The sequence below is a fragment of the Podarcis filfolensis genome (assembly GCF_964270895.1).
Source record: "Podarcis filfolensis genome assembly, chromosome: 6".
Taxonomy (NCBI): Eukaryota; Metazoa; Chordata; class Lepidosauria; order Squamata; family Lacertidae; genus Podarcis; species Podarcis filfolensis.
This window is the reverse complement of record NC_139609.1, coordinates 36,508,987-36,533,267: the sequence shown is the minus strand read 5'-3', so window position 1 is coordinate 36,533,267 and position 24,281 is coordinate 36,508,987. Positions and strand designations below refer to the sequence as shown.

Below are 24,281 nucleotides of genomic sequence, written 5' to 3'. Positions count from 1 at the left end.
GCAAAATGCAAAATGATGATGATGATGATGATATCTAAATTTATACGTTCTTAATGGTGGTTATTTGGCTTGTTATACTACGTATCTTTTCACCATCAAACTCCCGAAGTAGGTTTACAATAGTAAAAACAGTAATAAAAACAAAAGTCCTAAATCTATTCATTTAAAATAAAACAATCCAACACAATAAATCACACCAAGAACAACATAGGCAACAGCATCATCCTCACAGACCTGCTAATCCGGGAAAGCTTTGGCTTGTTACAGGAAGACTGTAAAGGAGCTCATCCCTTTGATTTCTTGAGAATGAGCATGAGCACTTCATAAAGCAGGTGCCACTGTCAAGAAGGCCTTGTTCCTTGCAAATAAAAATTGTGGCAGTCATGTTCTTTGCAGATATTAAGCTGTTTCAAGTGATTTGTAGGCTGTGCTGTGCTGTGCAGCTGTATTTATTTGCAATAAACCCTCCTGCACCAATTATTCTAGGTTTAGTGCACTGCTTGCGAAGATATATTACTATGGGGACCAATTTATGAAACATTGTGTTTTTTGGGAACCCAAATGTCAGTTCCAGCTGATGAACCAGGACTGGAACTCCTGAATCTGAACAGCTTTGTCCTCTCTCTCCTGTCTTCAGCACTCTGCTTCCCTCTGCCTCTTGTTTAGTCTCTTTGGAGAACCCAGTTCTGCAGCAAAACCTTTCCTGAGCCACTTAGCCTCTCCTTAATTGCTCTTCTACTGCCGCCTGAGTTATTCCCACTGTAGCTGCATTACTCACTTATTAATCCCTCATGAATATCCCCAGCCCTTTGGTTTTTGCATCAGATTGCAAACCCTCTAGATAGGAATGTATGTGTGATATCTTGTACAATGTTGGAGGGAATGATGAGAAACTCACTTGCCCCCCACAATTACACTCATGTCAGAATGACTCATAATATAAGTCAAGTGATTTTGTTGTTTTCCAGTAAGCAAAAAACTAAAACAAGAACTGGCAAAGTACCTGGAAATGATCATTATATGTCAGTAGCACCTGCTCCAGATACTACCTCTTGCTACATAAGGATGACTCTTTCTTGCATGACTCAGAAATACTCTGGTTCTGCACACTCACATTCACATGGAGTTTGTATGGAAGCTAGGTATCATGAAACAGCCACATTGCGGTGACAGGTTTCTGCCCCTTATCAGGCAATTCAACATCAGGAAGGATTGTGTACCTCTTAAGCCACATTCACACCATAAATTTAAAGCACTATGGTGCTACTTTAAACAGTCATGGCTTCCCCCCCAAACAACCACCTTGGGAGCAGGGCCAGGGTGGGAGAGTGCTAGAGCCCTGTCTGGTCGGAGTTGCATGGAATCAATTTTAATCCGTTATCCCCCGAGGATGTAGACAGGCTGCTTGGACATGTGAAACCAACCACCTGTCTCCTTGAGCCTTGCCCATCCTGGCTAATAAAAGCAAGCCAAGAAGGGCTGGGCGATGGGCTCTGTGGGGTGGTGAGTGCTTACCTCTGTGAGGGAGCGTTCCCAGACCCACTGAAAGAGGCTGTCATTAAACCACTTCTTAAAAAAAACATATTTAGACCTGGCCAGTATGGCCAACTATCGCCCAGTCTCAAATCTTCCATTCTTGGGCAAGGTGATTGAGCGGGTGGTTGCTGAACAACTCCAGGCACTCCTGGAGGATGCGGACCATTTGGATCCCTTCCAATCAGGATTCAGGCCTCATCATGGGACTGAAACTGCATTGGTCGCGCTGGTTGATTATCTCTGGCGGGCTAGGGACAAAGGTGAGAGCTGTTTCCTAGTTCTGCTGGATCTCTCAGCGGCTTTTGATACAATTGTCCATAACATCCTTCTGGACCATCTAGAGGAGCTGGGGGCACTATTATACAGTGGTTCCGCTCCTTCCTCCTGGGCCGTCTCCAGAAAGTGGTGGTGGGGAATGAGTGTTCAGACCCCTGGGCTCTCACTTGTGGGGTGCCTCAGGGTTCCATCCTCTCCCCCATGCTTTTCATCTACATGAAGCCACTGGGAGAGATCATCAGGGGGTTGGGGCTGGGTGTCCATCAATATGCGGATGATACCCAGCTCTGCCTCTCTTTTAAATCGGAACCAGTGAAGGCAGTGAAGGTCCTGTGTGAGTGCCTGGAGTTGGTTAGAGGATGGATGGCAGCTAATGGATTGAGGTTGAATCCTGACAAGACAGAAGTACTGTTCTTGGAGGACAGGGGGTGGGCTGATGTGGAGGACTCCCTGGTCCTGAATGGGGTAACTGTGCCCCTGAAGGACCAGGTGCGCAGCCTGGGAGTCATTTTGGACTCACAGCTGTCCATGGAGGCACAGGTCAATTCTGTATCCAGGGCAGCTGTCTACCAGCTCCATCTGGTATGCAGGCTGAGACCCTACCTGCCCGCAGACTTTCTTGTCAGAGTGGTACATGCTGTAATTATCTCCCGCTTAGACTACTGCAATGCACTCTACGTGGGGCTACCTTTGAAGGTGACCCGGAAACTAAAACTAATCCAGAATGCGACAGCTAGACTGGTGACGGCCGCCGAGACCATATAACACCGGTCCTGAAAGACCTACATTGGCTCCCAGTACGTTTCCGAGCACAATTCAAAGTGTTGGTGCTGACCTTTAAAGCCCTAGATCCAAGATCTATATAAAGCCTCGGTCCAGTATACCTGAAGGAGCATCTCCACCCCCATCATTCTGCCCGGACGCTGAGGTCCAGCGCCAAGGGCCTTCTGGCGGTTCCCTCACTGTGAGAAGCAAAGCTACAGGGAACCTGGCAGAGGGCCTTCTCGGTAGTGGCGCCCACCCTGTGGAACGCCCTCCCACCAGATGTCAAAGAGATAAACAACTACCTGACATTTAGAAGACATGTGAAGGCAGCCCTGTTTAGGGAAGTTTTTAATGACTGATGTATTAATGTATTTTAAATCTTTGTTGGAAACCACCCAGAGTGGCTGGGGAAACCCAGCCAGGTGGGCGGGGTACAAATAAATAAATAAATAAATAAATAAATAAATAAATAAATAATAATAATAATAATAATAATAATAATAATAAAATAATTCTGAAAGCTGCAGTTTGTTCCCTGTGAAGAGGGATTGATTGTTAAACCACTCTAGGAACTGTAGCTTGGGGAGGGGAATTGGGTTTCCCTAACAACTCTCTGCACCCTTAATGAATTACAGCTCCCATAATTCTTTGGGGAAAGACGTATCTGTTTAAAGTGATACCATAGTACTTTAAATTAATGGTGTGAATGTAGCCTCAGAGCGTTGCTTTGGGTTATAAGAGGCGTTGCACTGAGAGAGAAAAATGGGGGGAAGCTGGATGAAAATATCTGCTTCATTTTCATGTCTCTTTCTGGAGTACAATAATTACCTGTTTGAACTTTAGAAATATTCCTTTCTTGTCTCTCGAATTATCAGTTTTATTATTTGCATACCCTCCAGCATTCCTCAGATGGAACATTTTCACTCCCCCCCCAACTGACCCTCCTTGATGTACTTCAAAAGAAAGGTGAGGACCACCACACCACACCACACCACCACACATGCCCTCCACTGTCTGGAGGAAACCCCTTAATCCTAGTCTTATTTCATTATCTGGGACAGACACACACACACACACACAGAGCAATAAATATATTTTAGAATGGGGCAAGATTAGACACAGACACACAAAGCATTTTTTTTTTAATCAAGACTCCTTTGCTCCCCCTTTCTTCCTGCCCAGGGCAACTCTGCCCTCTGCCTGCCTTGGTGGATGAAGCTTCTCATCCTCCTCACTGGCTCTCCAGCAGCCACTACAAGCTGCTCAAGGGAGGATTCTGGCAGCAGTGGCCCTGGAGAGGCCCTGGAACGCTCCCTTGCTTCTGCTGTTGCTCAGAACAAGCACCGGCTCATCCTCTTTCCTGAGCTTGGCAGCAGTGGCGCAGGCAGTAAAAATAAAAACATTCCAGGATCAAATCAGAAGCCAATATGGCTTTCATATTTCCAGGACTGTCCCTGGAAAACCAGGACACTAGGAGAGTATGTACTTACATGTCAGCATCACCTAAGCCAGCCTTTCTCAACCTGTGGGTCCCCAGATGTTGTTGAACTACAACTCCCATCACCCCTAGCTAGCAAGGTCAGACCCACAGGTTGAGAACCGCGATGAATTTCTACAAACAAGACACCTGACTACAGGATATGCTTGAGTCCCCACTCATGTAACTGATATGAAACTTCAATAATATTTCCACCAGGTGTTCTTTGTGACATGTTAGCAAGCAATATTGACTTACCCAAATTCCTTTCCCTTACGTGCCTTAAAGACCTTTCTTTCCTATATTGGGGGATAGGAATGAAGCAGAGGTACTGTGTGTGGATGAACAAATGTCTTAACCATGTAGGAAGATACTGATTGGAAATCAGTAAGCTAGGAGGTCACAGGTAAAAGGTACACATTGCACTGAGAGGATACAGCATAAATCAAAACGATTTCAGTTCATATTCTCATTTTCCCCTCTTATTATTTCTACAAGATTGTAGGCAACAATCCAATCCTGAGGCAAAGATATTGAGCAGACTATTTAGGCAACAAAAACTTTCAAGGTTCATTTAAACTAAGTGAAACAAAGCACTAGGCACCAGAACAGAGACTTCTGGGATCACACTATCAACCAGAACTACATCTCCACCTTGTATATTTTAATCTGAGTCAGAAAATTATGTGGGGCCTTGTAATACCTTGTTTATGATGATCAAAGAACACCAGAAGCTTTAGCAACCCTCACTGGCATTTCTAGTTGGTGTTTAATCATAGCGGTTGTGGTTGGTATTTTAGCAATTGTAACAGGAGCCTCTAATCCTTATTACGTAACTCGCAGCTTTGAAGTTTAGCAGTCTGTCCTCACATCAATCAGGAACTGCCCGTTTGTCCTTTTTCACCTATCATTTATGAATTCTAGAGTTGGAAATGCCTCCCCCGAAATCTCAAGGGGATGACAAGATTAAAACTCAAATTGTTAGTAATCATGTTTTGGCGTGGTTCTGATGCTTTGCATGTACATTCAGGGGATAACAAAACAAAGCAAAAGCCCTGTAATGATATGTATCGGGTCGCACTGGTCAAACAGCTCTATAAAAATTACGTAGTGGCAGAATCGATAAAAATAATTCCGACTAGCTCTCTTCACAAGAGCTGCTGCAAGACTGCACGGACGAACACCAATCAATTCGAGGCAGACTTCCAGGATGGAGGGAGCGCATGGAATGTTTATTGAACCTGGCCTAGGGACATCACATGCCTACTATTGCATCCTTGAAAAGCAACTCTTCAGCATTTTCTTTTCTTTTTCTTTTCTAGGTATATAAAAAGCAACTCTGCTTCTCACTAGCTAGGAGGGGATTCGCTCCAGATTGTTTCCAAGATATGCGAGGCAGTTTAAAAACAAAAAAAGAAAAAGAGAAAGAAACACTTCCTGTTTATTTCTACAATACAAATTATTTTCATGTGGGCACAATTTCAGCTATTGATTTTTCCCGAGCAGACTTAACATTTCCAGTGCAGCATAACAGCGGATGACACAGTAAACACTCAAGAGGAATCATGCTGTGGGCAACATCACTTTGGAGCCCCTAGCAGCCCAGAGTTTAGATGGTTTCCAGGTTCAGGCAGGCAATCAGTGCTTTCAGCATGCAGAAATGTGGGCTATGTCTTATTTTCTTTACTGCCCTTACGCTACACTTTCCACACAATGCAATATCTATGTTTCTTCTTCCTCTTTCTTCTTTTTAAAATTTGTAAGCTGCCCTTCACCTGAAGATCGCAGGGCAGTTCACAACATAAAAATACAAAATGAGAACATAAAATACATAACAAAAACAAACCAATAACCACCCTCCCACAAATACATTCAAAAGGCCATAGAATGTTAAGCAGCCCAAGACCTGGTTACAGAGCTAAAGATACATAATGAAGGTTGCAGGCGAGCCTTCTTGGGGAGCGCATTCCACAAGCAGGGAGCTATCACAGCAAATACCCATTCTCGTGTTGCCACACTCTGGACCTCTCATGTTAGAGGCACATGGAGAAGGGCCTCACATGACAGACCCACCAAGTGTCCCTATTTTCCAGTTACAGTCTCAGTTTTACAAAAGCTATCCCGGTTTCTGATTTGATCCCAGAATGTCCCACTTTCCTTATGTTGTCCCTATTTTCATCAAAGAAATGTCTGAAGGTCTGAAGGTATGAGCCATCTGAAGGCAGCCTTTTATAGCAAAGTTTTCTTAATGTTTAAGGTTTTATTATATATATATATATATATATATATATATATATATATATATATATATTGGAAGCCACCCAGAGCAGCTGGGGCAACCTATACAGATAGATGGGGTATATATAGTAAAATTATTATTATAGAATAGGACATCCCTATTTTCATTGGAGAAATGTTGGAGGGTATGACATGTGGTTGTAGGGTCCAGGTTAGTTCAGCTGGGGAGAGGCAGTCCTTGAGGTATGGCTGTCCTGAGCCATTTAAGGCTTTATGGATCAAAACCAGCACTTTGAATTGGACCAAGAAACTAATTGGCAACCAGTGCAGTCAAGCAGGGGTGGTGTAATATGCTCAAATCATCTTCCCCCAGTGAGCAACCTCGCTGCCAAATTCTGCACCAGCTGAAGTTTCTGAACTGACTTCAGAAGCAGCCCCATATATAACATGCGGGGGGTGGGGAGGGAACTGCAAAGGATCCCCAAGAAGCAGGCATTCCAAAGGCCATAAAGAGCAGACACAATTTTGGAAGCGCTGACTCCATTGGTATAAAGGAAGCTCTGTGCTGTGGCTTTGATTGAGACACAATATCTGTTTATTGTACAGCTGTGATTCTAATCAAACAGTGTTGGCAGCGACTGCCTTGGAAGGCCACAGAGCAGCTCATCCACAAATGGGTGAAAAGCAAGCTGTATCCATTTGCAGACAGCCAGTGGATTCTGCTCCAGGTGATTGGGACAGTGTCTCTGTTTGGAGTGAGGGAAATTTTGAATTTATTATACTTTTGAGTATGGTTTGTGACACACAGTTTGTGAGCAAGCATCAGCATGGATAGATTTTTAAAAAAATGAAAATAATTGGGTTTAGAGCACCAGAGGTTATACAACTGCACAGCAGATTGACAGCCAACAGGTACAGTGTTTAGACTGTGCACCTGCTGAATTTCTGCCTGCTAGGCAGCAGCTATTTTATTTTATTTATTTTATAAGGCACAGGGAAAGGGGAAAAAATAATTAAAAGGAAGTTGGTAATCCTGGTCAAATGAATCAACCTGGATCGTGTGATCATCATCTGAGGCCTTTTTTCATGTGCCTCCTCTGTCCAGAGGGTGGTAACATGAGAGTGGACCTTTTCTGTGGTGGCTCCCCACTTGTGGAATGCTCACCCCAGGGAAGCTTGCCTGACACCTTCATTGCTTTTCTTTAGGCACCAGGCAAAAACTTTTTCTTCTCCTCCTAGGCCTTTGGCTAATTAAACAATCTATGGCCTATACCTCTAAGGGTCCATTTCCATATTAGCTTTACAGCATGTTTTCCAGGGGAGGCAATGATAGCAGAAGAAGAAGCTAGAGCAAAGACTGGAACCCGTGGTCCCCAAGGAGTTGGATTACAACTACTGTCAACCCCAGCCAGAATGGCAAGTGGGCAGCGAAGATGTGAGTTGGAGTCCAGCAGCATCTGGATGGCCACAGGTTCCCCATCCCTGAGCCAGAGTTTGTGCTTCACCCACATAGTCCAGAACGTCTGACATTGCTTTTGCAGTGTGGGAAGGAACTGGTCTGCAGAAGCTCCCAGACTGCTGAGGTCTGTAAACTCCTTGAGATAGAGAACTGGAAAGTGCCCTGCATACTCATGGCACTACAGTGGTACCTCGGGTTACAGACACTTCAGGTTACAGACTTCGCTAACCCAGAAATGGTACCTTGGGTTAAGAACATTGCTTCAGGATGAGAACAGAAATCGTGCTCCAGCGGCGCAGCGGCAGCAGGAGGCCCCATTAGCTAAAGTGGTGCTTCAGGTTAAGAACAGCTTCAGGTTAAGAATTGACCTCCGGAACGAATTAAGTTCTTACCCTGAGGTACCACTGTATATAAAGGTAAAGGTAAAGGGACCCCTGATCGTTAGGTCCAGTCGTGGCCGACTCTGGGGTTGCGGCGCTCATCTCGCTTTATTGGCCGAGGGAGCCGGCGTGCAGCTTCCGGGTCATGTGGCCAGCATGACTAATCCGCTTCTGGCGAACCAGAGCAGCGCACGGAAACACCGTTTACCTTCCTGCCGGAGCGGTACCTATTTATCTACTCCCACTGGTGTGCTTTCGAACTGCTAGGTTGGCAGGAGCAGGGACCGAGCAACGGGAGCTTACTCCATCGTGGGGATTCGAACCACTGACCTTCTGATCGGCAAGTCCTAGGCTCTGTGGTTTAACCCACAGTGCCACCCGTCCCTTACCACTGTATATAAATTATAGTAAAGAATGATAAAAGTTTCTTAGTCAAGCAGCTGGGTTTATAACAATAAGGAGATAGCAGTCCAGAGACTTGAGCTGCCTGAAGAATACAGAAATTGGCCATCCCTGGCAGAACTCCAGAAATGCAGATAGAGAAAATGAAAACATGCGTTTGGCATGTGAGTACGGGATGAAGCAGATGATGCGAGGCAAATGTTTTGTAAGCGATGCAAATCAAAACTGCTGAAAATATAATTGGAATATCATACAGACGCTACAGCCATATCTTTGGATTCTGTGTTTGCTTTATGGCTAGTCTTATTACTATTAGACATAACTTTATTAGTTCCCTGTCTCTGAACAAATACACAGTCGGATACAAAACACAAACATTATTAAAAAGGTAATAGATACACACCCATTGTAGGCCAACAAACACCTGCGACTGAAGTCAGGTGGACTGTACAAATCCCTGCATGAATTTTGCATGCCACTCAGACAGTGGGTTGGTATCCAAGACTAGTTCTACTAAGAGGCTTATTTGACTTACTTTACCTCTCTACTTTTCAGGCATGGACTGAACTTTAAAGCTCTGGGTCCAAACACACCTTTTTTGTGTGTGCTCCAGAGGTTTCCCACAAAAAAACCCCATTATTTACCGCTGCAGCATAGCAAATGGCAATCTGCAGAAAACCTTAATGACTTTTGTTGCAATTCTGCTTTAAAGAGTGGGTTTCCACAGGGAAAGCTTTGGGGAACTTACCCCACTGACCGACCTTCCAACTGGCAAGCCCAAGAGGCTCACTGGCTTAGACCACAGCGTTACCTGCTTCCTGATGTATATGTACATGTACATGTACATGTGCATATGTATATGTGTGTGTTTGTGCTGAAGGCAAATTTAGATGGCTTTAAAAGGGATGGGAGGTGAATAGGTAGGTCTCCTAAAAAATCTCAGCACCATTAAGAAACTACATCTCCCAGAATTCTTTAGGGGAAGCCATGACTGTTTAAAGTGGTATCGTGGTGCTTTAAATGTGTGGTGTGAATGGGGCCACAGTGTCATTCCATGGATAAGTGCCAGGAGGAAAGGTACGGCTGCTTTTGTAACCATTCCAAGGGCTGTAAGAAGAGGTCACAAAAAGAGGAAAGATAGTCACTTTGTTAATAAGGTGATTCACTCCTGACCCACTGTTTCCAGGAGCAGAATTCACTTCCCTCTTCAAAGATCTGACCAACAACCTATTCAAATACTGTGGGGAAAACAATGCTCAGGCCTTGATTTGCTTCCTGCATCCATTTTTATTTTTTATTTTTAGGGGGGGAAATCACTTAAAAGTGAGGGTTATATTAGATTTGTGCCTAAGGATGATTAAGCCTCCCTCAATTCTCCCTTTTTCATTTTTAAATTAGCAGAAAGAACCTTTGTAAGTAGTTTGGGTGTCAGAAAGAAGCTGAAAGAAAAATATCCGGCTTTTCAATTTCCTAGAACAGCCAAGTATAATATTACTCTGCCTTGCAGTTTGAAATGAGTTTGTACATTTTCCCCAAAATAGAAACATATTTCAAAATATGTCACAATCTAACCCTCAAAGGCAATAATCCACTCTTAACACAGTTCATTTAATGACCTCATAGGGCTTGCATACGTTGCAAAGCATCCTCAAGATTAGAAACATCCAGAAGTATTATTTCCACATAAAAGGATAATTTATTAATCAGATTCCCCATGTAGATCCCTGAAATGAATCCATTACTCTAATTCACTCTGTAAAAATCTATTCTGTGGCAAAGAAGAAGAAAAAAACACTGAACAGCTGTGACCTATATAGCCCCAAATGAACCAAACTAAATCGATTTGACTTTTTAAAAAAAACAACAACAACCAAAACCGGTCTCATCTTTCAATAAAAAAACTTGTAAGTTAATAATAATTAAAACTGGGGAAACAAATAGTCAAAATGCAGATTTTTGAAGGACAGCTCTTTATCCTCAACAGTTGCTTCTTATTAAGTAATCCTTTAAGACCCCAAGACATGATACTGTATTATCTGCAATGAATTACTGATGAATGAGCTTTTCCCTACAAGCCCGTGAATAAAATAAACTCCTACTCCTATCATACCGAATTGGCTTAGAGTTGGGGTATTTTATTTCCTAGGCTAGTGCAGGAGTTCTGTTTTTGTAGGCATCATAAATGCCACCCCCCCCTTCAAAATCTGCCTGGCAGAACTGTAGGTTGAAGCTAACAGCATCCTTCTCTATGCAGAGCAGCCTTTGATACAGTGGACCTCTCTGTGAAAGGAAGAATGAAGACCTGGAGGGAGAAGGGGGAATTTGGGGAAACAGTTTCCCCTTCTTTTCCATTAGCAGAGGCCTGGATAAAAGACTCTTCCAGGAACAGGACTCCTCTTTCAGTTCCTGGAAGGGCACCAATGGATCCAGTCTCACACCTACAAAGCGTGTTCTCCTTCATGGAGAGCACGTGTTGTGGTGGGGGCTAACAAGACACCCACTGTTGCTGGGCGGGAAAAGAGTTTGGCCACCATTATCATTGAGCTTCCTGTTGCTGGGGAGATTTAAATGTTGCCATTCTGACAGCCATAGCCTTTAAATACCCTGTGCGCAGCGTTGAGCTTCCTCTTTTCACTGCGCTCATCGGATCACCCGCCCTCCCTCCCTATTTTCAGGTTGTTCACTTGACCTTGCTATGCCTGTCATGGGGTTGTCTGCTTTGGGGGCAGGGACCCGGCAGGAATTTTGTCCATTTGGCTGATTGGCTGGTGCCATTTGGTTTTTGCCTACTGTGTAGCAAATCGTCACAACTTGTAAGGTTGCGGTTAGGCATTGGTTTAGGAATTGGTTGGTGGAGGGGTATGGATTGACTGTGCCTGCCCCTCCAAAATGCTGCTGCTGCAAGGGTTTTCCATTAAGGGAACCCAGGGGCTCGCCATGCTTTTGTCCGAACCCCTGTCAAGGGGCTAGGGCCACGCAAGAGCCCCTGGGAGCATTTGGGGAGAGGTGAGGCATGGTACCCAGTCCCGTCTCTCTCCCCAAAATGTTTTCCCTTTCTGACTTCGTGGGCGTGCGAATGTCAGTCTTTCCCTGTGCGGGGTCAGATAGTCGCAATCAATGCCTAAGCAACCACTCACATTGCTTGTAATTTTAATAAAGTTGTGGCCAAAATTATGCCAAAAACCTTAAACTAAAAATCATGTGTCAATTGTGTTTTATTGGGGGGTGTCTTGGGGACCTCAACACACAACTTTCAAAGAGGCAGGGGAACAAGTGAGGACAGTGGTTGCATTGCAAGTGCAGATTGCAGATATACCGTAAGTGATGAAACAGGCAGAATTGGCTTTCTTGATCCAGTATAAAAATCTTACAAATGGCCGCATATCTTTTCATTTTCCTCATTGTTCACAGGTTCAGACAGCTAAGTTAATTCCAGCTCGCCAAGCGTTTGGAGCATCATGTTTTGCCACCTTGCAGAATGAGACCAAGATGGCCTCCAATATTCTAGGCCACACTCACAGTATAAAATGCATGTGCAAGGCTGAGAGCCAATGTGGTGTAGTGATTAGGTGGTTGGACTGGGACCTGAGAAACCAGGGTTCAATTCCCACTTAAGCCATGAAGCTCACTGGCTGAACTTGAGCTAACCACCATCTCGCAGCCAAACCTACCTCCCAGGGCTATAGTGAGGATAAAATGAGGAGGCAGAGAACCATGTATTTCATCTTGAGCTACTTGGAGGAAAGGTAGGATATAAATGTAATAATAAATAAAAGTTCATTTTCACTTTCTTTAATGTAGGGTTTAATGAGAATAAATGAGATCAATGGGTATTTAATCTTTGTGTGACACCATTTTATAATGAGAGAGAGAGGGAGAAAATGACTCACTCTTGTGTAACTGATCTTTCAGAAGCTTAATTCCTACAGTCTCCTGTTGTATGCCTGCTGAGTGCTTATAGGTCCTTCTCATTGTGATTAGCTTCCTATCAGTGAAGGCAAGAGCATGCCAAATGCAGAATTCAAAGCCTGACGGTCAGCTTGCTACAACACTACTTAATTGTTGTGTTCAAATGTCAAAAATACTTGAAATCATTCAACAGCAACAGTGGAGATGTCCTAAGGCAGCATTGGGGTGTGTGTATGGAGGGGGGGGGGTTAGGAAGTACACTAGATGAACAGCAAGCACAACATCACGGGAATGGCATAGAGGGGGGAAAGGTCAGGCTTCTGTAAGATTCAGATTTGGCTCTAACAAGCGCAAAATGTGTGCGCTTCACAAAACACCAAACAAGCCTGGAAAGGGAACTCTCAGTAGCCTCGAGCAAGAGCATACTCTGAGCATCCTTTACTCTTCAGGAGCAGGAGTTCCTTGATATAGCTGGAACTGGAAACCAACTCTTTTTCTTTCTTTCCTACCCAGACCGGATAGCAAGGAAGGGAAGATCCGAGGTGTTCGTACAATGGGCCTAACCATTTCATGGTGTGTCTGAGAGCTGCACTCAATTCTGTAGAGAGCAGACCACTAACAGCACAGCTGTGATCTGCACAGCATGCTCATTATTCCCAATGCATAGCGTGGAAGTATCTTCCTGCGTCTTCATACAATATTTACTCCTAGTTGTGCTACTTTCAAAAGGTCACATTGCCTTCTCTCAGACCCAGGAGCAAACAACTTGTTCTAATCCCCATGACACTCTTCCTTTTGCACTGGCCGGCATTTTGGTCTGGCCAGCTCAGGAAGACCCAGGTTAAAAGAAAAACCAGACAAAATCCTAATATAGATAAGGGGATCCACAGGGCTCAAAACTGCTTTGCATTTATCTGCCATAGCCCTATGCAATAAGTGCAAATGGGCTCATCTTTCACTGGCACACTGTGATGCTTCATTTAAATAGCTCGTTTTTAGCTGCATGATGAAAAATATAGACATTCTACCAAAGCAAGCCTACGATCAAAATTGAGTAATAACACAGCTCCCTTAATGAGCATCATCAGTGTGCTTGGGGTTATTCGGTGCAAGCAGGAGGACATGGATCTGTGCCAGAAAGGGTATGAAATCCAAATTAAAAAAAGAGCACAGAATGTTCAGATAGCTGAGGATGGAAAAGTCGGTATGGAAGATTTTGAGAAGATCCTCAGGGTAGGATATGGTTTAATTAAAAGGATTTGCAGAAAATCTATACTTCTAAACGGTTTGAATATAGTGGAAGGAAATAGTGGATAATATCATGAGAAAATTATCAAAGAGCCATTGGTGTGAGCTGACTTTTAAACCACAATAAGAATTTGGAATTTAGTGTGAAAGGCAAGAAGATGTCACCCAAATGGAGCATGTTTCTGAATCACTAGGCAGTGTGCTTTCTACTAACTTGGCTACAAATTCTAGCTAAAATGGCACCTTCAACGATGACATATTTATATTATTACTTCATAGAAATATAGGGAAAATAAGGCAGTTATTTGCATTTTCTTATGAATCAACTTTCCAGGTGTTTTCCCCCCTGAACATAATAAAAGGATAGCATGCAAAATCAATAAAGGAATATGTAAAGAAAAACAGCAAGTGGTGATTGGAGTCCTGGTGACTAGTCTATTGTGTTCAGGGATTTCATATATATCGATACACACACATTCATACATGGAAGAACATTCTACCACATGAACTTCCACCTGCAGTCTGAAATGGTACACTCCAGAAACAGGTTTACCACTTCATCTGCTATTTGTGAGAGATAAAAAGGTAAAGGACCCCTGGACAGTTAAGTCCAGTCAAAGGTGACTATGGGGTTGTGGTGCTCATCTTGCTTTCAGACCGAGGGAGCTGGCGTTTGTCCACAGCTTTCCGGGTCATGTGGCCATCATGACTAAACCGCTTCTAGCACAACGGAACACCGTGACGGAAACCAGAGGGCACGGAAATGGTATTTACCTTCCTGCCCCAGTGGTACCTATTTATCTACTTGCACATTTTTGGGGTGCTTTCGAACTGCTAGGTCGGCAGGAGCTGGGACAGAGCAACGAGAGCTCACTCTGTCATGGGGATTCAAACCGCCAACCTTCTGATTGGCAAGACCAAGAGGCTCAGTGGTTTAGACCACAGCGCCACACACGTCCCATAATTTGTGAGAACTACATAATAATGGGGGGGGGGGCATTCCTCACACACTCATCCAAATTTAAAGTGGTTACATGGTCTGAGCTTCTTAAAATACTTTTCTAATGTAAAAACAAATACAACCTGTTAATTACAGCAGGATACATAGTAGCTGCTGTAATTGAAAACAGCAATCAGGGAATAAGCTAGTGCTGCAATTATTATGAAATAGCACGTTAGTGTCCTGGAAGAAGGCAGTGCTCAATGACATTCTTTCTCTCCCCTTTTGTTTTAATTACTTCTGGCAAGAATTTCTGTCTACTGACAGTAACTGTCATGTTCTAAATATCTGCAGGGAATCTAATTTGAATATGAATCACCCAAAAGGAGAAAAAAAATCTGGACATTTTTCAATGTTCATGGATTTGGAGCTATTCATCCAGTTATAGGATTGTTCTATCCAGATCACTAAATCTGTCAATTACAATTACTGTGCTGTATTCCTGGCTTCTATTCTCAGGAGGTGCAAAGCAGAGAACATTGAACATATTAAACGCTGAAGTCCTAGGCACACTTACTAGGGGATAAGCCCCACTGTGTGCAGTGGGTCACTTTTGAGTAAATACACAGAGTTTTTGCCTATTTTACACATAAATGGTTGGGAGAATGTCCTACCGAACTCAGTAGCACTTCCTTCTGAATAAACATGAACAAGATCAGCCCCTAAAAACCAATGTGCACTTAAGTGCTTAAGGCTGCAATTCTGGAAGTAATCCTTATTGAACTCAATGGAATTCTTGAGTAGGCATGTTATAGAATCATAGAATCATACAGAGGGTTGGGTTGCAAGTCCCACTGAGCAATTACTCTTGATTAGGTGTGTGTGTGTGTTGTGCCTATAAACTATTTGATTTATGAGTATGTTGTGAAATTTTTTTACATGATGTACATGGTGCTAGAATAAACCTATTTTTTCCCTATTTTTGTAACTTTTATAGTAGTTTTGACAGAGATTCCCACATGCTGATCCTCCTGAGATCAGTCCTAGCACAGCAGCAATTAGAGTTGCTGCTAAAATTCAAAACAAGTCCTTCTTCCATCCAAGAATTCCATCGATTTTGAATTGATTAAATTCAATATAAATTTCATGTCAGGTGTGTGTCACATCTTATAAGTTATCTGGATGCAAATGGGGTGGTTCTATTTTGAAACTAATGACGCTTCAGCTTCAGGGCCCCTAATCCCAGAGGGGCCCCAGAAGCAACTTTAGTGCACATTGCTTAAAAGTTGTGGGTCTAGTAGACCCAATTTGTGTCACACAGCTCAGTTTGATTATTATTGTATATATTTTAACAATCCCAAAGTTTGGGAGTCAGTAACACAGATTTTGTAAAGGTGTGGTGATCCATCATGGAACAACTCAGTTGACAAAGATAACAGTGGTTACCCAGACCTCATTGCTGGTTGCGAAGAGGGCCTTTTGAAGTTCCAGCTTTAGGTGTCCCCAATGGAGGCAAAGGCTGTGAAAAAACTCAATATGGAGTCTAAATGGCCGAAATATTGGGAAATTTTGGAACAAGAAGGGAATGTAATGAAATTGCAGAGTTATGAGAAATTGAAAGATAAAGTGAGAGATTGGCTCCATTACTACCAAATAATGGAGGTTTTTAAGTCAGACAGGAAAACTGGCTTCCAGGTGGAAAAATCAAAACTGGAGACAGAACTATTAGAATCCAAAACTAAGAATTTGTCAAAAATGTATAACTTGCTGTTGGAATGGAATACACAGGATGAAATAGTTAAATCAGCTATGATCAAGTGGGCACAAGATATTGGTCATAACATTTTGTTTGAGGACTGGGAACGGTTGTGGACCACCGGTATGAAATTTACGGCATGTAATGCCTTGAAAGAAAATATTATGAAAATGATTTATAGGTGGTACATGACTCCAGTCAAACTCGCAAAAATTTACCACTTGTCTGATAATAAGTGTTGGAAATGTAAAGAGACTGAAGGTACATTCTTTCACCTTTGGTGGACTTGCCCAAGGATTAAGGCTTTCTGGGAAATGATTTATAATGAAATGAAAAAGGTATTTAAATATACCTTCTTGAAGAAACCAGAGGCCTTTCTCCTGCGTATGGTCGGCCAATTGGTGTCAAAGAAGGACAGAACTTTTTTTATGTATGCTACAGCAGCAGCAAGAATTCTCATCGCAAAGTATTGGAAGACACAAGATCTACCCACCTTGGAAGAATGGCAGATGAAAGTGATAGACTATATGGGACTGGCAGAAATGACCGGCAGAATCCGAGACCAGGGAAAAGAGACGGTGGAAGAAGATTGGAAGAAATTTAAGGACTATCTTAAGAAACATTGCAAAATTATTGAAGGCTAGAACGATGTTGATTCAGAAATTAAGGAGTTAAAAGCTGTAACGATTATGTGATTAAGAAAAGAAAGGTTAAAAATTACATAGAAATTAGGGAAAGGATTTGTTGAATTGACTTAATTAGAGAATGGAATACAGAAAGGGGAGGTATGAGGAGGTCAGGAAAGCAAGTTTTATGAATATAAGGGATGGAAACTATACCTGTTTTGTATGTGTGTTTTTTCTTTTTTTGGATTGTATGTATTGTTATTGTTTTTGTTTTTATTGTTCTGTTTATTCTGTTTTATATAAATTCCTAAACTTTAATAAATATATTATTAAAAAAAATGAAGTTCCAGCTTTAGGGCCCCCAAAATGTAGGTCTGCCACTCGATGCATAACGACCTACATAAGTGAAAAGGTAACCAAAGGTAATGGGTTGGATTCAAATGGTTGGTTGAGGCCCATGAAACAAGTCCGTCATGACTTAAGTCTGATTGATTCCAGTGAGAACTAAGTTCAGCTTAGTCTAGATCATACCTGTTATAAGCCTGATTTCCAGTATCAAACTGGGGCTCAATAAGTATTGATGTCGTGAAGTTTCTTCTCATGGAAAAAAACATATACACTACCAGGCTCTATGGATCGCTTATCACTGATTCTCTGTACCACCATTGATTGGCGGAGGAAATGCAGACTGATACAGAGCTAGTCATAACTGCCAGGGGTAGTGCATCCCATTTTGCCACTTGAGGCAAGTGCCACCCTGCCTTGCTGCCCACACCGCTGCCTCCGACACCAGCATCTCACATGTTCTGCAAGATATCATGCAATTTCACCGCAATTTTTCAGGAAACTGGCATGATCTTGTCCCAAATTGGTGCTGGTGAGCAGCAGCCTCACACTGCCTAATGGCTGCGCCAGCCCTGATAACTGCCATACTTCCTTAACTTGAGTGACTTTTCATTGATGGAATCTGCTGTGCTGCCTCTCTAAGCCAGAGTGGTGCACAATTTATAAAGTCAAATGAGGACTGAAGAGACCCACTTCCAATTCCTGTTCAGCCATGGAGCTTTCTGGGTGACCTTGGGTGGACCATTACTTCTTGGCCTAACCTACATCAAAGGGTTGTTGTGAGGATAGAAGGGGGGGAACTGTGTTTAGTTCCTTGGAGGAAAGACAGAATATAACTGTCACAATTCAATTAAATAAATGCTGGTCCGCTGCCTCCCTTCTCCCAGGTACTTGCGCAACCTTGAGCATACTATTTCAGTGCCCCTTTCTTGTAGTCGACTAGGCTGGCAGATGAAAAATGTATTACAAATTACAAGGAATTAATTCTTCACATTAATAGATAATTTCCCAACAGTTTGTGGGCTGCTTTGCTTTTTAAAGCAGAACCAAGGGCACGCTTGATGAAGAAAGTTCATCTTGCTTTCCTTTTTAGCTCATTTGCAGTTAGCACAGTTTTAATATTTGCCGGGGCTTGCAGGGGCTACAGAAATCATTAAATAAATTAATGCATTTTCTAGAGAGCTTCAAATCAATGTGCAGTGGCAAGGGGGACATTAAAATATTGTCATTTCTCCCCTAGGCTCTCCAGTAAGTGGGAGTGTAATTTCCCTTTGCTTCCAAAACTGATAAAGAATGATTCAATAATGAAGGCCTACGGAGTGCAAGCAAAACCCTGCCCTTTTGCAAATGATCTCAAATGTGAGCAGGAGCAATAGAAATAACAGCAGTAGCAACTTGATTTTGATCTCATACTTGGGCAACCAAGGATTTAGTGCTTGCAAGTCATTCTTCGGTCACAGCAGAGTTCATATAAAGAATAATAAAAGCTACAGATCATGGCTACCAATACAAACCAGAAGTGATTACCGTTTATTAACAACAGCAATACCTGACACTTAACAGTATTTCATATACGTTATAGTAGTCATCCTTGCAATATCCCTGTAAGATAAACTTGGTATTATTATCTCTGCATTGCAGGTACAGTGGGCTAGAAAGCAAGAAGTGGCTGAGGTCCTGTGCAAATGTTCATTGGTGGATGGTCGAAAATGCAGAGGCAGGGTCAGAACTGCTCCTCCTGCCCCCACCCATGATCTCCACACAGCTGAGATTCCATCTACACAGGGATATACAGTGGTACCTTGGTTCTCAAACGCCTTGCTACTCAAACATCTTGGAACCCAAACACTGCAAACCCGGAAGTAAGTGTTCCGGTTTGCAAACGTTTTTCGGAAGCCGAACATACTCCGTTTTGAGTGCCACACTTCCATTTTGAGTGTCTGTCTGTTTTTGCTATTTATTTTTCATTTTTGTTTTTGCTGCTCTTTTTGTTTTGTTTTTGTGACTGTGTGGAATCCAGTTCAGCTACTGATTGATTCATTGTGTGACTGCAGTACATTGTTTATTGCTTTCATTTTAGGGATCAAGGGTCTCGTTAGAAAGTCAAATTCATGTTCAATTGCTGTTTGAGGGGTTGTCTTTAAAAGTCTGGAACAGATTAATCCATTTTGCATTACTTTCTATGGGAAAGCGCGCCTTTGGTTTTGGAAAGGACTTCCGGAACGGATTAAGTTTGAGAACCAAGGTACCACTGTATATCATAGAGGACAAATGCTCTGTTGGTATGAGCTGCACCTTTCATTTCTGCAGGACGTCAGAGCATAACTCGCAACTGTTCTGGAAAAACGGAGGCATCCTGTTTTCTCACATTTTTTGGCGGCATCCATTTTAAGTGCATTTTTCAGGGCTGAGTGTCCCAGATTGGGGTCTGGATATGTTGGAGGGCATGTCACATATCACAGATTGTATGCAATAGGCCCCTGGGCAGATGTGGCGTCAGATATGTGGACTGTAGAAGTGGAGGTGCATATGCACGCCACACATTTTGAGCTCCTTTGTATACCAGTCATATGGATGAGATGGCACAGGCAAAAATTACAGGCTTCCCAGTTTGCAGCCGTGACACTACAGCAGGAACTTATATTTCCTGCATTAAGATACCAGGTCGCTATTTTCATGTTAAGTGGTGTAACTGCACTCAGCCTATTTTTGTAGTAAAATTCTATTTCCAATAGTCGTCTTCCATGCTGAAATTATTTCCATGCCCAATACCATAGGCACTAAATAAGCTCTTGCCTTGTGTCATTGCCCTGCCCTGAAGTTCATGCTGCAGTATGAATTGAGCCAACAATCTATTGCCACATTTCATGAGTGGGTGATTATTTATGGTTTACAAATCAGTTTATAAAGCACTTGGGGCCCCATTGTGATGAAAGATGCCAGCTAAATGCAATTTGTTATCATTAGAAGGCAGGAAATTGTGCCTTGCGAATTATATTAGCAGCTAAAGTCCAAGAACAATATTGAAGCCATGGCTTATATTTTCTATCTGTCTTATTTTATCCCTGCTACAACCCTGACTCTTAAAAATAAGTGCCCATCAGAACCCATTAATCACATAGGCAAGAGTGGGCAAAGCACAGTCCTTGTGCCATCTTTCCCTGTTAAGGAACTCACGGTAGAAGCTCAAGAATTACAGCTCTCCTCGGGAAAGTACATTTTTATTCCCTGTGATTATGGAGTTTCAGGTTTGAAAATGTTTCAAAAACTGCAAAGTGAGCAGAGGCCTAAATTCCTTTCTGTGATTCAGTGATTCCTTTTAGACATGGACCTCCATTGCACACATGTAGCTCCTCATTCATTTTAGTAGTGCAGTGATGTGTGTGCATTTCTTTGAGTACACAAGTTGGTACACAGTTTCATAATAATAAATAATAACAAAAATAATACAGTCGTACCTTGGATCTTGAACGCCTTGGCTCCCGAACAAATAGGCTCTCAAACGATTGAAATCCGGAAGTGAGTGTTCCGGTTTTCAAACGATTTTCGGAAGCCGAACTTCCGGCAAAGCTTTGGTTTCCAAACGTTTTGGAAGTCAAGTGGACTTCTGGAACACATTCCGTTCGACTCCAAGGTATGACTGTAATAGTTTATTTATATCTCACTCATCTGGCTGGGTTTCCCCAGCCACTCTGGGCGGCTTACAGCACATATAAAAATCTATTCAAAACTGTGCAGGCCATAATCTAGATTTTTTAAATGGCTCTTTATATTTCAGGGTAAGAAGGTTTAAGAGGTGAATATTTAGTTATGCTCTAATGATATGGAAATTATGCAATGTCTTGAAAATGTGTACAATTCAAATAGTTTAGCTTTGGCTCCTCCACTCATGGCACTTTGCTGACGTAGCCTCAATGGAAAACAATGTGAGATTGACACTAAAATATTTTTGTGTACTTGAGAAGTATCTGAATCATCTTGTCTGAGGACTCATTTTATCCTAAAGTTGAGGTGTCAAAACTGTTCCTATAGATATAGATCTATTTCATAATGCATTGATTGGGAGGGCTTATTCAAAAAAATGATTCAGGGGAGAAACAATGAAAATCCTTCCTAAAGGTTTTTGGAGGTTGCCATTTACCTTACTTAACCTTATTTGGCAGCCAAGGGTTTTCCATTTTTTCCTTTCTTTTAAATTTGTTTTAAACGTCTCATGGGAATGTCAATAATATACTATGAAACTTAACTTGTGTGTGTGTGTTTGTGTTCTGATTTATTTCCAGTTTTATTGCACTTGACAATTAAATATTATATCAGCATTACAGTATCTAAAATGTCGTATGTTGCCCAAAAGGTAGTCCACTGCCAGCCAGACTGAAGGCTATCCATTGAAGACTCATTATAAAAAGCACAAAGATTTACAACCGACTTAGTGTGTGTGTGTGAGAGAGAGAGAGAGAGAAAGAGAGAGAGGGGGGTGGGGTGGGGTGGGGAAGGGAGAGAGATTTGAAAACTTTTAACCAGTGCAGAAGGTACTTATTAATGGACCCTTCACAACAGTTTATCCTGAAGATTCAGTTGTTTTGCAGAACCCCAAAGCCACATGTGGTGTTTGCTACTAATTGAATTGCTCTTAGTAATCATTATCCTTATTGAGAATTCAAAGCACTTCACATGCAAGACCTTGTTGTAATGCTTAAACAACAAGAAAACCAGTCTTCTTATAATCCTCATTCTGCAGATGGATGCCAAGACTAAATGGCTTGTCTACCGTGTGAGTTTATGGCGGAGGTGAGATTTGATAATGGAACTTCCCCATTTGCGCTTCAGTCTCTTATCCATTGTCACATACTAGCACATGTAATAAGTCACTCTGAGTTAACTCTGATTCCCTGGTATAGGGTTGTAACCTTAGTCTCTATGGTGGTGCTCTATGGTGTGGGCATTGTGGCCCCGATCTTTAGGTGCAACCTTAATGTGTGATGTGAACACAAGTGCTTATTTGTCATCATCCTTTCAGTTTAAAACAGGGATGGAAAGCATACAAAACAGGGATGTGCCATCTACAATGGCTTCACAGGTTAAGTTGGCCTAGGACTATAGGAAGCTCCCTTATACCGAATAAGACCGCTGGTCCACTTGGTGTAGTATTTATCTGAACTAAGGATGGGGAACCTTTTCCAACCAGAGGGCCACATTCCCTCGTGGACAATATTTGGGGGGCTTGACAGTGTTGGATGGGACCAGCGGCCAAAAGTTGTGGACCAGAAGGAAGTGTGGGTGGAGCAGCAGATGGACAGCAGGGGTTCGTCCACACTTTTGTTGGTCCCATACCTAGAAAGCAAGGGTCCAGTTGGTTTTCCTCTTGCCCTGCTCCTTTCCTAGGAAAAACCCGCTCTTTAGTGCTAAATTGGATAAAACTCAAATTGCTGTTTGCTCCGATTGAGTGCTAAAGAGTAGTTTCCCAGGGGGGGAAATAGCAGGGCAAGAGGACGTGTAAACCCTAGGCTACATTCTAGCCACACCAAAGCCAAAGGTTTAAATGCACACAAACACACTGACACCTTTATTCACCATTCAGGCATGGAAGAAGCTGTATACAATCCAGCCAGGTAGAATAATAAGGCAAGTAGCCTGATAATGTCTACTTTATTCTCTAGTATATGAAGCTGCCAGTATTTTAGAGCATCTTCCACTCAAGACATGCTTCCCCTTGTCAACCATCAGGTTAGCAGTTAATGAATATAGTCTACCAGCACATTATTATATAGAAGTGTATAATTTTCCCCATCTAATGATAGATCATTTCTTTAAGCTTCTAAGAAGTATGTAATAATTTTTAATTATTAAAAATAGGGCTTTTTGCAAAGGTTTTTGTAATTATGCATTTAGATACACACAAATAATTTCACTGCTTTAGAAAAAAACATTATTTGCAGGGGTTTTTTAAAAAATTAAATCAACAAATGAAGGGTGCAAAGCCCTGAAAATAGTGTATTGTAATGTGCTTTATTTCAAGCCCAAAATGCCTGCTTTTCAAGAAAATTAATACCCTGACAAGGAATTGTGATTAGGACAGATATAGTCTGTGACTCAAGTAGGCCACTTAAATCATCTGGTGTCAAACAATGAAGAGGACTTCTTTGAAATTGTTTTATAATTTCCAACCCATTCAAAGACTGCAGTCCTGGGCAAAACAGTGTTATCCTTAAAACACAAAGTGGTTGATATGGGGGGGGGGGGGATTGTTTGCCTACACAGCACTCTAAGGTATTCAATGCATGAGCCTCTCTAGCTCAAGAAGCCTTTAGTGATTAGTTGAACCACATTACATTAGGCAGAAACACCAAAGGAGTGAGCACTAGCTACAGACAATTGATAGCACATGATCCTGTTCGTCTAATCACTCCACTCTTCAGCTGAAGAGCACTAATTCCTTTGCAAGACTCACATGAAGCAACACCCCTTCAAAGCCTATTTCTATGAGATAATGCAGCACTGTATAATAGAACCTATTTCTTCCATCACTTTCAAAGGGCAGAGGTACATTCATAGAGATTACACCAAAATCTGAAGATCCATGAAAATGGAACCATCTCTGAGTGATTGATTTATTCTCTGAGTAAGGGCAGATCTACACTCATGGTTTTTAACGTTAACGTCCTACGTTTTACGTTCATAATGCGTTATTACCTTGTCTTTTTTATCACTTTTTTCCATCGTTTTATGCTGCTATATCGGTGAAACACTGCTCATATGTCCCTATGTACCGTTTCACCCTTTTGTTTTTTACTTCCAATAGTATTTGAGGCACAGATAACAAAGGACATGGAAGGAAGGAAGAATTAAAATGTGACACCTGGGGGTGGAGCAGAGCAACCAGCAACCAGGAAAGAAACAGTGTTTTGGAAAATGGTGTGGCTG

General features: G+C 42.3%; 2 protein-coding genes across 3 annotated transcripts in view; one reads left to right on the top strand and one right to left on the bottom strand.

The window, feature by feature from the left end:
• LOC310765695 (uncharacterized protein) overlaps positions 1-24,281 on the top strand; it is a 557,351-nt gene that overhangs the window by 220,803 nt on the left and 312,267 nt on the right. The window lies entirely within an intron of this gene.
• Positions 1-24,281, bottom strand: part of NEGR1 (neuronal growth regulator 1) — a 437,028-nt gene that overhangs the window by 150,754 nt on the left and 261,993 nt on the right. The window lies entirely within an intron of this gene.